The 13255-nt window shown below is 43.0% G+C and overlaps 1 pseudogene; it reads right to left on the bottom strand.

Annotated features, from left to right (window-relative positions):
- Nucleotides 1-12869: 12869 nt before the first annotated feature.
- Nucleotides 12870-12992, bottom strand: LOC126520488 (U5 spliceosomal RNA; annotated as a pseudogene).
- Between the last annotated feature and the right edge of the window lie 263 nt (nt 12993-13255).

Genomic DNA, 13255 nt, shown 5'->3' on the forward strand with positions numbered 1-13255 from the left:
TGAAATTACCTATGCTTACCTTGGCTGGTCTCCAAAATGGGGTCGCTTACTTGGCCAAGCGAACGTTCAAGCTTTTCTCAAATTTGCATGCTTAAAACTCAACTCTCCTTATTCTTTAGCAAGTATATAGCTGACTGGGCTTTTCTACGTGTACTTCTTAATAGAGAAATATTACATATTGCCATATTCACGTTTAAAATCTAATAACATATTAAAAATAGCCCGGATTGCTTGCACTGCACGCCTGCCATTTTTCATGCGCAGCAGTCGCCATCTGGTGTTGAACATCGAAGTTTTAAACGCGTGTGGAGGACTTCTTTTTTAACCGAATACTTTTATTATTAGTTCTAAAAGACAATACACACGCAGTTGGTCCCACCCATAGCCTCCAAGGCTAGTGATGGGTCCGCAAACTAAACAAATACAATAATATTAGCAGACTTTTTGATGAATGGGCTCAATCACAACACACTTCAGTAAAACGCAAGAAAATTGGCAAGCTTAAGTATATAACTTTGTGGTATATTCGACCGAAGCAGAAAGTCCAAGGAATGTCCAACGCACCGACAGGGCATCGAAAATAAAAACGAGCTGTTTCTTGTTTTGTAAATTCATTTACACGCTTCTCCATTCCAACATATTTCCATAGAAATCAGGAAAAGATGTTTTAACGATGCGAATCATTCATTTCTTTCCATTACTTCGTTTGGAACTTCATTACACACGTAGGCTCCTTTATATTGTCCAGGTCTATGGATGTAGGTATTATGAGAAGGCGGGAAAGTAAATAGACTGTTTGTAGCGGCTCTTGTTTGTTTCATTGATAATCTGAATATAGTAAGGGACAGCTCGTTATTGGACCTTATTTATTGTATTTCCTACTTCAGCTATCTTGAATTTATATGAAATATGTACGGGTGACATGCATGGCTGCTCAAAAAGTAGCATACTGGCGTGAGTACTTCTTGAATAATTTATTATACGAAAAACACGTTACTGAAGGCGACAAACATGGTCTAAATATGTTTTGTATGTCCTGCCAGTCGTTTGCAGGCAATGGCATAAATCGCCGAGCACAAGTGAGAAATACAGAACGCGTGAAATCAAAAGTCCAAAGCACTCTCTAGCCCTTAGTAATACATGGCAGCCATGACTTAATTTGGAGCAGACATTAATAATTTGCTGTTTCCAGTGCATATCAGACTGAAACACAGCACCAAGATATTGCTTGCATTGCGACACGCTGAGCTCATTCTTGTTGTTAATAGTTGATGCAACGTGGTCATATATTTATGTTATTCGCGAGTGAAACACGGTGTACTTTATTTTCTGGTTATAGTCAGCTTATTACTTATGTACCATTGTGATACTTCGCTAAGTTCTTAATTTTACATTTCAGTTCCTCCAAGTTATCGCCTGTGGAAAGTAATCCAGTGTCATCGGCATGCATAATAGATTCAGAATCCTTCAGACCTGACGGAAGATCGTTATTATGAAAAAAAAAAAAAAAAAAAAAACAGAGGCTCAGCACGGAACCTTGCAGAACACAGAAAATAGTGCTCTGCGGTAGAGAGGTTAGATTGTTTACAGCAAAATATTGTTTCCTATTTGAAAAATAACTTTTAATTAGATTAGAAATATTTCTTTTCAGACCCCAAGCTTCCGATTTCTGTTGCTGTATTGTCTGATCTACCGTATCGAAAGCTTTGGATACATCTAAGTAAACTACTATGGCAAGTTTGTTACCATTCAGTGCAGTATTTATGATTTGTGTACGAACAATAACTGCGGAAAACGTAGATGTTTAGGGCCTGAAGCCATGCTGATTAGCACAGATGATGTCATATTAGCCTTTAAAAATTTTGTATACGCTTTCAAAGTACCTTTACAAAAACTGTATTGATTGCATTTAGCAGCGATATCGGCCCGCACTTTTCTATGTCGGATCGTTCACCGCTTTTAAAGATAGGTATGACCTCCTTCACCTGCAGTCCGACAGGATACACTCCATTTCCCAACGTATGGTTTAAGATATGCAGTAGATGCATTCCCAGTATATCGAAGTTGTTTTTTATCAGCCTAACAGGTAATGCTTCTGCCGCCTTAGCGACTGAAAGGTTGCTTACTGTTGTAACTAATTCTTGAATTTGTATGTGAGGCAATGCAAAAGTGTTGTTGTCACGCTCTTACATTTTCCCTTAAGGAACGTCAGCATGTACCTTAGGCCCTACGGAGGCAAAATAGGCACAATATGATTCAGCTGTACCTTCGTCAACATTTTTGAAGTAGTAGCTTAGCGCAAAAAAGCACAGACACAAGGAAGACAGACAAGGACAAGCGCTACTCACAACTGTTTAATGGAAGGAAGGATAGTACATATGTATATATATCCTCTTGTCACGCATGCGCCTACCAAGCAGAAGAGAAGCCAGTACATGCACATCAAAGGCGGTTGCGCAAGAAGTTAAATTCGGCATCCAGTAATGTGATCGAAGGCTCACTCACACATCTATTTCTATTCATCTTGATAAAGAAGGCCTCAAGTGCGAGCCTGGAAGACGCGTTGCCGCTCCTGCCAAGAATAGTTGTCGCAGAAAATCGAGCGTCGCAACCACACGCGGTGACATGAGCCACCAAATGTGCGCCCTTATCCTCTTTTTTCTTTAGTTTTTGCGCATGTTCCCTTAAACGGTCATTCACACAACGCTCAGTTTGTCCAATGTAAAGCTGCCCACAAGGGTGCAAGGGAATTGCATAAACAACCCCTCTGGAGCACTCAACAAAGGGCTTCTCATGCCTCGTGCGGCAGCCCCGCCTGCTCTTACAGCAAACTCGAGAACACAGCTTCGAAAGCTTGTTGGGTGCAGAGAAAACCAGAGGAATACCATGACGGTTAGCAACCTTTTTAAGGTTGTGTGACACCTTGTGTACATAAGGAATAACCTCTGGTCTTACCTTCGGTCGTTCGACCTCTGCGCTCGCCCTTCGTGCTCCAAGCTTAACTTTTTGCAGAAGAGACTCTACTATAGCATTGACGACCGTCAAAGGGAAACCAGCTGCCAAAAGGCGTCCAACTTGGTTCGTAAAACTAGACCGCATTTGGTGTGCGCACGATTTCCGCAAAGCCGATTCCAAGCAAAGACTACCAACTGCTCGCTTCACCACTTTAGAGTGTGCGGAATCGTACGGCAGCAATTGCTTCATGGCTCGCGGTTGATAGGACCAGCAGACATGGCCAACTTCAAAAGACAGTTTTAAATCTAAGAACTGTAGGCCTGTGTCGTCAGGAAGTTCATGGGTAAATACAAGCCCTTGGCCTTGGTTGTTAAAAGCTTCTAAAATAAAAGCAAGGGATGTAAAGTCACCCTTATTGTTTAAAAGCACTAAAAAATCACCAACATACCTAAAGACTTTTAAAACCTGCCCCCCATTAAAAACCTGCTCTAAAGACCTATCAACAAAAGACAAAAAAATGTCGCACAAGATAGGAGCAACACAAGACCCAATACACACTCCCCGGCGTTGCAGATATGGCTGCTCGTTGTAAAGTATAAAAGTCACACTTAAATAAAACTCGAGCAATGTTAAAAAGCTGTCCACTGAAAGGCCCGCCGGGTGCTGGAAGTCGACCACGTCGTTGTATTCAAAACATTCCCTTAAGGAAACGAGAAGCTTGTCCTGAGGAATTGAGTAGAAAAGATCTTCTACGTCAACGGAAAAACCATACTTAATGCCGTCATTACACTTTACAAATTGCGCGACCTCCGAAGAACTTTTAACACGGAAAGGGTCATCCACTTGTAGCGTCTTAAGCTTATTCAAAAGAAAAAGGCTCACGCAATGCTGCCACGCCCCGCGCTCGCTAACGATAGTTCTGAAAGGAATATCGGGCTTGTGCGTTTTCGCGGTAAAGAACACGGTCAAACAGCTTTCTTTGCTATTCTTGATACCTTTAGCAAGGGTGGTCAAGTTCAAACTTCTGCAGAACTCGATGAAGTTCGACTTGACTCTAACTGCACTCTTACTAATGGGAACGAAATTCTTATTCACCGCTGCCTGCGCTTTTTCGTCAAACCGACCTTTTGGCAACACAACAAACCCTCCTTCCTTATCTGACTGCAACAGCATAAGCTCATTTTGCTTGAAATACTTTACGACACCTTCTAAGCTCTTTTTAGCATGAACGTCTGAAGCCCTGCTTGAACACCTTGAGATAGAGTAAAGTCCCTCCTTCAGACACTGGTCATGGTCCTCTTGGCTACACCTTGCAGAGACGTCTCGGTTAAGACCTACCAGGTCATGGGGCCGGACGGAGGGTGGAACGGCATACTTCGGACCTTTTTCCAGTAGCCTGGAAACGTCCCCGGGGAGTGAAACTTGGTCTAAAACGACCACCGGTTTTCCCTGTGCACGATTGGCGGTCGATGACCTCAGAAGGAAGCTCAGCATAGTCCTCCACCTTGTCTCCGTGATATGAGCCGCAAGTTTTCTAAACTCACGCAGCTTACTGCTTGCTAGCCAATCCGGATTACCGTAGTGGCACAACACGCGCAACCAGTCTTGCAGAAGTCGGACTTGGCGCCAGAGCTCAGACTTCAATAGTTTGCAAAGCCTCTTGAGGTGTCCCCAGGACGGCTTCACCAAACCAAACAGAGCACAAACATCTCGAGGGTATATCCCTTTCCGGACACAGAAGCCGTAAAACCTGGCCCGGCATGTGGCTTCGACGATGTGGGAAACAAGAACTTCGGTGACAGAGGATTGCAGAGGATACACAGAAAAGGAGTTGCCCAGTGTACGAGAAATGAATTCTAGAAGAGTTGACTGTTGGGCTAGTTGGTCGTCCATATTTGAAGTAGTAGCTTAGCGCAAAAAAGCACAGACACAAGGAAGACAGACAAGGACAAGCGCTACTCACAACTGTTTAATGGAAGGAAGGATAGTACATATGTATATATATCCTCTTGTCACGCATGCGCCTACCAAGCAGAAGAGAAGCCAGTACATGCACATCAAAGGCGGTTGCGCAAGAAGTTAAATTCGGCATCCAGTAATGTGATCGAAGGCTCACTCACACATCTATTTCTATTCATCTTGATAAAGAAGGCCTCAAGTGCGAGCCTGGAAGACGCGTTGCCGCTCCTGCCAAGAATAGTTGTCGCAGAAAATCGAGCGTCGCAACCACACGCGGTGACATGAGCCACCAAATGTGCGCCCTTATCCTCTTTTTTCTTTAGTTTTTGCGCATGTTCCCTTAAACGGCCATTCACACAACGCTCAGTTTGTCCAATGTAAAGCTGCCCACAAGGGTGCAAGGGAATTGCATAAACAACCCCTCTGGAGCACTCAACAAAGGGCTTCTCATGCCTCGTGCGGCAGCCCCGCCTGCTCTTACAGCAAACTCGAGAACACAGCTTCGAAAGCTTGTTGGGTGCAGAGAAAACCAGAGGAATACCATGACGGTTAGCAACCTTTTTAAGGTTGTGTGACACCTTGTGTACATAAGGAATAACCTCTGGTCTTACCTTCGGTCGTTCGACCTCTGCGCTCGCCCTTCGTGCTCCAAGCTTAACTTTTTGCAGAAGAGACTCTACTATAGCATTGACGACCGTCAAAGGGAAACCAGCTGCCAAAAGGCGTCCAACTTGGTTCGTAAAACTAGACCGCATTTGGTGTGCGCACGATTTCCGCAAAGCCGATTCCAAGCAAAGACTACCAACTGCTCGCTTCACCACTTTAGAGTGTGCGGAATCGTACGGCAGCAATTGCTTCATGGCTCGCGGTTGATAGGACCAGCAGACATGGCCAACTTCAAAAGACAATTTTAAATCTAAGAACTGTAGGCCTGTGTCGTCAGGAAGTTCATGGGTAAATACAAGCCCTTGGCCTTGGTTGTTAAAAGCTTCTAAAATAAAAGCAAGGGATGTAAAGTCACCCTTATTGTTTAAAAGCACTAAAAAATCATCAACATACCTAAAGACTTTTAAAACCTGCCCGCCATTAAAAACCTGCTCTAAAGACCTATCAACAAAAGACAAAAAAATGTCGCACAAAATAGGAGCAACACAAGACCCAATACACACTCCCCGGCGTTGCAGATATGGCTGCTCGTAGTAAAGTATAAAAGTCACACTTAAATAAAACTCGAGCAATGTTAAAAAGCTGTCCACTGAAAGGCCCGCCGAGTTCTGGAAGTCGACCACGTCGTTGTATTCAAAACATTCCCTTAAGGAAACGAGAAGCTTGTCCTGAGGAATTGAGTAGAAAAGATCTTCTACGTCAACGGAAAAACCATACTTAATGCCGTCATTACACTTTACAAATTGCGCGACCTCCGAAGAACTTTTAACACGGAAAGGGTCATCCACTTGTAGCGTCTTAAGCTTATTCAAAAGAAAAAGGCTCACGCAATGCTGCCACGGCTTCTGTGTCCGGAAAGGGATATACCCTCGAGATGTTTGTGCTCTGTTTGGTTTGGTGAAGCCGTCCTGGGGACACCTCAAGAGGCTTTGCAAACTATTGAAGTCTGAGCTCTGGCGCCAAGTCCGACTTCTGCAAGACTGGTTGCGCGTGTTGTGCCACTACGGTAATCCGGATTGGCTAGCAAGCAGTAAGCTGCGTGAGTTTAGAAAACTTGCGGCTCATATCACGGAGACAAGGTGGAGGACTATGCTGAGCTTCCTTCTGAGGTCATCGACCGCCAATCGTGCACAGGGAAAACCGGTGGTCGTTTTAGACCAAGTTTCACTCCCCGGGGACGTTTCCAGGCTACTGGAAAAAGGTCCGAAGTATGCCGTTCCACCCTCCGTCCGGCCCCATGACCTGGTAGGTCTTAACCGAGACGTCTCTGCAAGGTGTAGCCAAGAGGACCATGACCAGTGTCTGAAGGAGGGACTTTACTCTATCTCAAGGTGTTCAAGCAGGGCTTCAGACGTTCATGCTAAAAAGAGCTTAGAAGGTGTCGTAAAGTATTTCAAGCAAAATGAGCTTATGCTGTTGCAGTCAGATAAGGAAGGAGGGTTTGTTGTGTTGCCAAAAGGTCGGTTTGACGAAAAAGCGCAGGCAGCGGTGAATAAGAATTTCGTTCCCATTAGTAAGAGTGCAGTTAGAGTCAAGTCGAACTTCATCGAGTTCTGCAGAAGTTTGAACTTGACCACCCTTGCTAAAGGTATCAAGAATAGCAAAGAAAGCTGTTTGACCGTGTTCTTTACCGCGAAAACGCACAAGCCCGATATTCCTTTCAGAACTATCGTTAGCGAGCGCGGGGCGTGGCAGCATTGCGTGAGCCTTTTTCTTTTGAATAAGCTTAAGACGCTACAAGTGGATGACCCTTTCCGTGTTAAAAGTTCTTCGGAGGTCGCGCAATTTGTAAAGTGTAATGACGGCATTAAGTATGGTTTTTCCGTTGACGTAGAAGATCTTTTCTACTCAATTCCTCAGGACAAGCTTCTCGTTTCCTTAAGGGAATGTTTTGAATACAACGACGTGTTCGACTTCCAGAACTCGGCGGGCCTTTCAGTGGACAGCTTTTTAACATTGCTCGAGTTTTATTTAAGTGTGACTTTTATACTTTACAACGAGCAGCCATATCTGCAACGCCGGGGAGTGTGTATTGGGTCTTGTGTTGCTCCTATTTTGTGCGACATTTTTTTGTCTTTTGGAGATAGGTCTTTAGAGCAGGTTTTTAATGGGGGGCAGGTTTTAAAAGTCTTTAGGTATGTTGATGATTTTTTAGTGCTTTCAAACAATAAGGGTGACTTTACATCCCTTGCTTTTATTTTAGAAGCTTTTAACAACCAAGGCCAAGGGCTTGTATTTACCCATGAACTTCCTGACGACACAGGCCTACAGTTCTTAGATTTAAAACTGTCTTTTGAAGTTGGCCATGTCTGCTGGTCCTATCAACCGCGAGCCATGAAGCAATTGCTGCCGTACGATTCCGCACACTCTAAAGTGGTGAAGCGAGCAGTTGGTAGTCTTTGCTTGGAATCGGCTTTGCGGAAATCGTGCGCGCACCAAATGCGGTCTAGTTTTACGAACCAAGTTGGACGCCTTTTGGCAGCTGGTTTCCCTTTGACGGTCGTCAATGCTATAGTATGAGTCTCTTCTGCAAAAAGTTAAGCTTGGAGCACGAAGGGCGAGCGCAGAGGTCGAACGACCGAAGGTAAGACCAGAGGTTATTCCTTATGTACACAAGGTGTCACACAACCTTAAAAAGGTTGCTAACCGTCATGGTATTCCTCTGGTTTTCTCTGCACCCAACAAGCTTTCGAAGCTGTGTTCTCGAGTTTGCTGTAAGAGCAGGCGGGGCTGCCGCACGAGGCATGAGAAGCCCTTTGTTGAGTGCTCCAGAGGGGTTGTTTATGCAATTCCCTTGCACCCTTGTGGGCAGCTTTACATTGGACAAACTGAGCGTTGTGTGAATGACCGTTTAAGGGAACATGCGCAAAAACTAAAGAAAAAAGAGGATAAGGGCGCACATTTGGTGGCTCATGTCACCGCGTGTGGTTGCGACGCTCGATTTTCTGCGACAACTATTCTTGGCAGGAGCGGCAACGCGTCTTCCGGGCTCGCACTTGAGGCCTTCTTTATCAAGATGAATAGAAATAGATGTGTGAGTGAGCCTTCGATCACATTACTGGATGCCGAATTTAACTTCTTGCGCAACCGCCTTTGATGTGCATGTACTGGCTTCTCTTCTGCTTGGTAGGCGCATGCGTGACAAGAGGATATATATACATATGTACTATCCTTCCTTCCATTAAACAGTTGTGAGTAGCGCTTGTCCTTGTCTGTCTTCCTTGTGTCTGTGCTTTTTTGCGCTAAGCTACTACTTCAAATATGGACGACCAACTAGCCCAACAGTCAACTCTTCGTCAACAGTTTCAGGGAAAGTAGAGATGTTGGATCCTAAGCCGATTGCGTAATTTACCGTGTCCCATCATTTTTTCTTGTATTTACATCCGCCTGCTTCAAGAGTGATGAATAACATTGTTTTTCTTTCCCTTTCCCTAATTGGAAACATAGATAGATTTAGATAGCGTTTAAATTGAGTTATGTAATGTTCCTTTGATCTCAACTGTTACCATTTGTGGTACCATTGATCCTTATCTTTTTACAACATTAATATTCCAGTATTCATCCAAGGACAATTAATTTGGCTAGCTGTATTTTTTAAGGGTCGGCATAGAGCGCCGTTCAACGGCATTTTTAATTATATCTAGAAATTTCATGTACTCGGTGTCAACGTGTTTATCACATGCCGTAATGAAATATGTTCGTTCTAATATTCCACGCAGCCGGACGTAGTCTATCGTACTCAGCATTTTACTCTGTACCGAATGCAGTGTTTTTCAATAGCAAAAATAATGGATGAATGGTCTGCAATCAACTCACCTCAAGGACCAGCCTGCGCACCTTATGTAATATGACACATGATGTGATCTACTGTGTAGTTGAGGTATTGGGGCGCGAGTTGCTTCTGTTTAAAAGTTTTCTCCGAAATTATTCATGCAGTTTTGAAAGCTTACACTTCTACACCACGCTGCAACGGATCTGTGCGCCGACAACGGCGCGCGCAGGGGCGCCTTACATTTTACTAACAGTAACGCTACTACGCTCAGTCGGCCATAGCGGTAACGCCAAATACCCTTGTTCATCGATATCTGCGTCACTGAACAACGTAAGTCTTCCTTTTGATCTCAATAGTAGGCCCTGCCCAAACGGCGAAAGATTAATACGTGGATTTGAGGAGAGACCTGAGCGATGAAATTACCTATGCTTACCTTGGCTGGTCTCCAAAATGGGGTCGCTTACTTGGCCAAGCGAACGTTCAAGCTTTTCTCAAATTTTCATGCTTAAAACTCAACTCTCCTTATTCTTTAGCAAGTATATAGCTGACTGGGCTTTTCTACGTGTACTTCTTAATAGAGAAATATTACATATTGCCATATTCACGTTTAAAATCTAATAACATATTAAAAATAGCCCGGATTGCTTGCACTGCACGCCTGCCATTTTTCATGCGCAGCAGTCGCCATCTGGTGTTGAACATCGAAGTTTTAAACGCGTGTGGAGGACTTCTTTTTTAACCGAATACTTTTATTATTAGTTCTAAAAGACAATACACACGCAGTTGGTCCCACCCATAGCCTCCAAGGCTAGTGATGGGTCCGCAAACTAAACAAATACAATAATATTAGCAGACTTTTTGATGAATGGGCTCAATCACAACACACTTCAGTAAAACGCAAGAAAATTGGCAAGCTTAAGTATATAACTTTGTGGTATATTCGACCGAAGCAGAAAGTCCAAGGAATGTCCAACGCACCGACAGGGCATCGAAAATAAAAACGAGCTGTTTCTTGTTTTGTAAATTCATTTACACGCTTCTCCATTTCAACATATTTCCATAGAAATCAGGAAAAGATGTTTTAACGATGCGAATCATTCATTTCTTTCCATTACTTCGTTTGGAACTTCATTACACACGTAGGCTCCTTTATATTGTCCAGGTCTATGGATGTAGGTATTATGAGAAGGCGGGAAAGTAAATAGACTGTTTGTAGCGGCTCTTGTTTGTTTCATTGATAATCTGAATATAGTAAGGGACAGCTCGTTATTGGACCTTATTTATTGTATTTCCTACTTCAGCTATCTTGAATTTATATGAAATGTGTACGGGTGACATGCATGGCTGCTCAAAAAGTAGCATACTGGCGTGAGTACTTCTTGAATAATTTATTATACGAAAAACACGTTACTGAAGGCGACAAACATGGTCTAAATATGTTTTGTATGTCCTGCCAGTCGTTTGCAGGCAATGGCATAAATCGCCGAGCACAAGTGAGAAATACAGAACGCGTGAAATCAAAAGTCCAAAGCACTCTCTAGCCCTTAGTAATACATGGCAGCCATGACTTAATTTGGAGCAGACATTAATAATTTGCTGTTTCCAGTGCATATCAGACTGAAACACAGCACCAAGATATTGCTTGCATTGCGACACGCTGAGCTCATTCTTGTTGTTAATAGTTGATGCAACGTGGTCATATATTTATGTTATTCGCGAGTGAAACACGGTGTACTTTAGTTTCTGGTTATAGTCAGCTTATTACTTATGTACCATTGTGATACTTCGCTAAGTTCTTAATTTTACATTTCAGTTCCTCCAAGTTATCGCCTGTGGAAAGTAATCCAGTGTCATCGGCATGCATAATAGATTCAGAATCCTTCAGACCTGACGGAAGATCGTTATTATGAAAAAAAAAAAAAAAACAGAGGCTCAGCACGGAACCTTGCAGAATACAGAAAATAGTGCTCTGCGGTAGAGAGGTTAGATTGTTTACAGCAACATATTGTTTCCTATTTGAAAAATAACTTTTAATTAGATTAGAAATATTTCTTTTCAGACCCTAAGCTTCCGATTTCTGTTGCTGTATTGTCTGATCTACCGTATCGAAAGCTTTGGATACATCTAAGTAAACTACTATGGCAAGTTTGTTACCATTCAGTGCAGTATTTATGATTTGTGTACGAACAATAACTGCGGAAAACGTAGATGTTTAGGGCCTGAAGCCATGCTGATTAGCACAGATGATGTCATATTAGCCTTTAAAAATTTTGTATACGCTTTCAAAGTACCTTTACAAAAACTGTATTGATTGCATTTAGCAGCGATATCGGCCCGCACTTTTCTATGTCGGATCGTTCACCGCTTTTAAAGATAGGTATCACCTCCTTCACCTGCAGTCTGACAGGATACACTCCATTTCCCAACGTATGGTTTAAGATATGCAGTAGATGGATTCCCAGTATATCGAAGTTGTTTTTTATCAGCCTAACAGGTAATGCTTCTGCCGCCTTAGCGACTGAAAGGTTGCTTACTGTTGTAACTAATTCTTGAATTTGTATGTGAGGCAATGCAAAAGTGTTGTTGTCACGCTCTTACATTTTCCCTTAAGGAACGTCAGCATGTACCTTAGGCCCTACGGAGGCAAAATAGGCACAATATGATTCAGCTGTACCTTCGTCAACAGTTTCAGGGAAAGTAGAGATGTTGGATCCTAAGCCGATTGCGTAATTTACCGTGTCCCATCATTTTTTCTTGTATTTACATCCGCCTGCTTCAAGAGTGATGAATAACATTGTTTTTCTTTCCCTTTCCCTAATTGGAAACATAGATAGATTTAGATAGCGTTTAAATTGAGTTATGTAATGTTTCTTTGATCTCAACTGTTACCATTTGTGGTACCATTGATCCTTATCTTTTTACAACATTAATATTCCAGTATTCATCCAAGGACAATTAATTTGGCTAGCTGTATTTTTTAAGGGTCGGCATAGAGCGCCGTTCAACGGCATTTTTAATTATATCTAGAAATTTCATGTACTCGGTGTCAACGTGTTTATCACATGCCGTAATGAAATATGTTCGTTCTAATATTCCACGCAGCCGGACGTAGTCTATCGTACTCAGCATTTTACTCTGTACCGAATGCAGTGTTTTTCAATAGCAAAAATAATGGATGAATGGTCTGCAATCAACTCACCTCAAGGACCAGCCTGCGCACCTTATGTAATATGACACATGATGTGATCTACTGTGTAGTTGAGGTATTGGGGCGCGAGTTGCTTCTGTTTAAAAGTTTTCTCCGAAATTATTCATGCGGTTTTGAAAGCTTACACTTCTACACCACGCTGCAACGGATCTGTGCGCCGACAACGGCGCGCGCAGGGGCGCCTTACATCTTACTAACAGTAACGCTACTACGCTCAGTCGGCCATAGCGGTAACGCCAAATACCCTTGTTCATCGATATCTGCGTCACTGAACAACGTAAGTCTTCCTTTTGATCTCAATAGTAGGCCCTGCCCAAACGGACAAGGCCTCTCAAAAATTGGCCTATAGGCTCATTGGAGTGTCCCTCCCCACGGTAATCTTTAGTAAAAGGCGAAAGATTAATACGTGGATTTGAGGAGTGACCTGAGCGATGAAATTACCTATGCTTACCTTGGCTGGTCTCCAAAATGGGGTCGCTTACTTGGCCAAGCGAACGTTCAAGCTTTTCTCAAATTTGCATGCTTAAAACTCAACTCTCCTTATTCTTTAGCAAGTATATAGCTGACTGGGCTTTTCTACGTGTACTTCTTAATAGAGAAATATTACATATTGCCATATTCACGTTTAAAATCTAATGACATATTAAAAATAGCCCGGATTGCTTGCACTGCACGCCTGCCATTTTTCATGCGCA

Source organism: Dermacentor andersoni, chromosome 3 (assembly GCF_023375885.2).
Source record: "Dermacentor andersoni chromosome 3, qqDerAnde1_hic_scaffold, whole genome shotgun sequence".
In the NCBI taxonomy this organism is placed as follows: Eukaryota; Metazoa; Arthropoda; class Arachnida; order Ixodida; family Ixodidae; genus Dermacentor; species Dermacentor andersoni.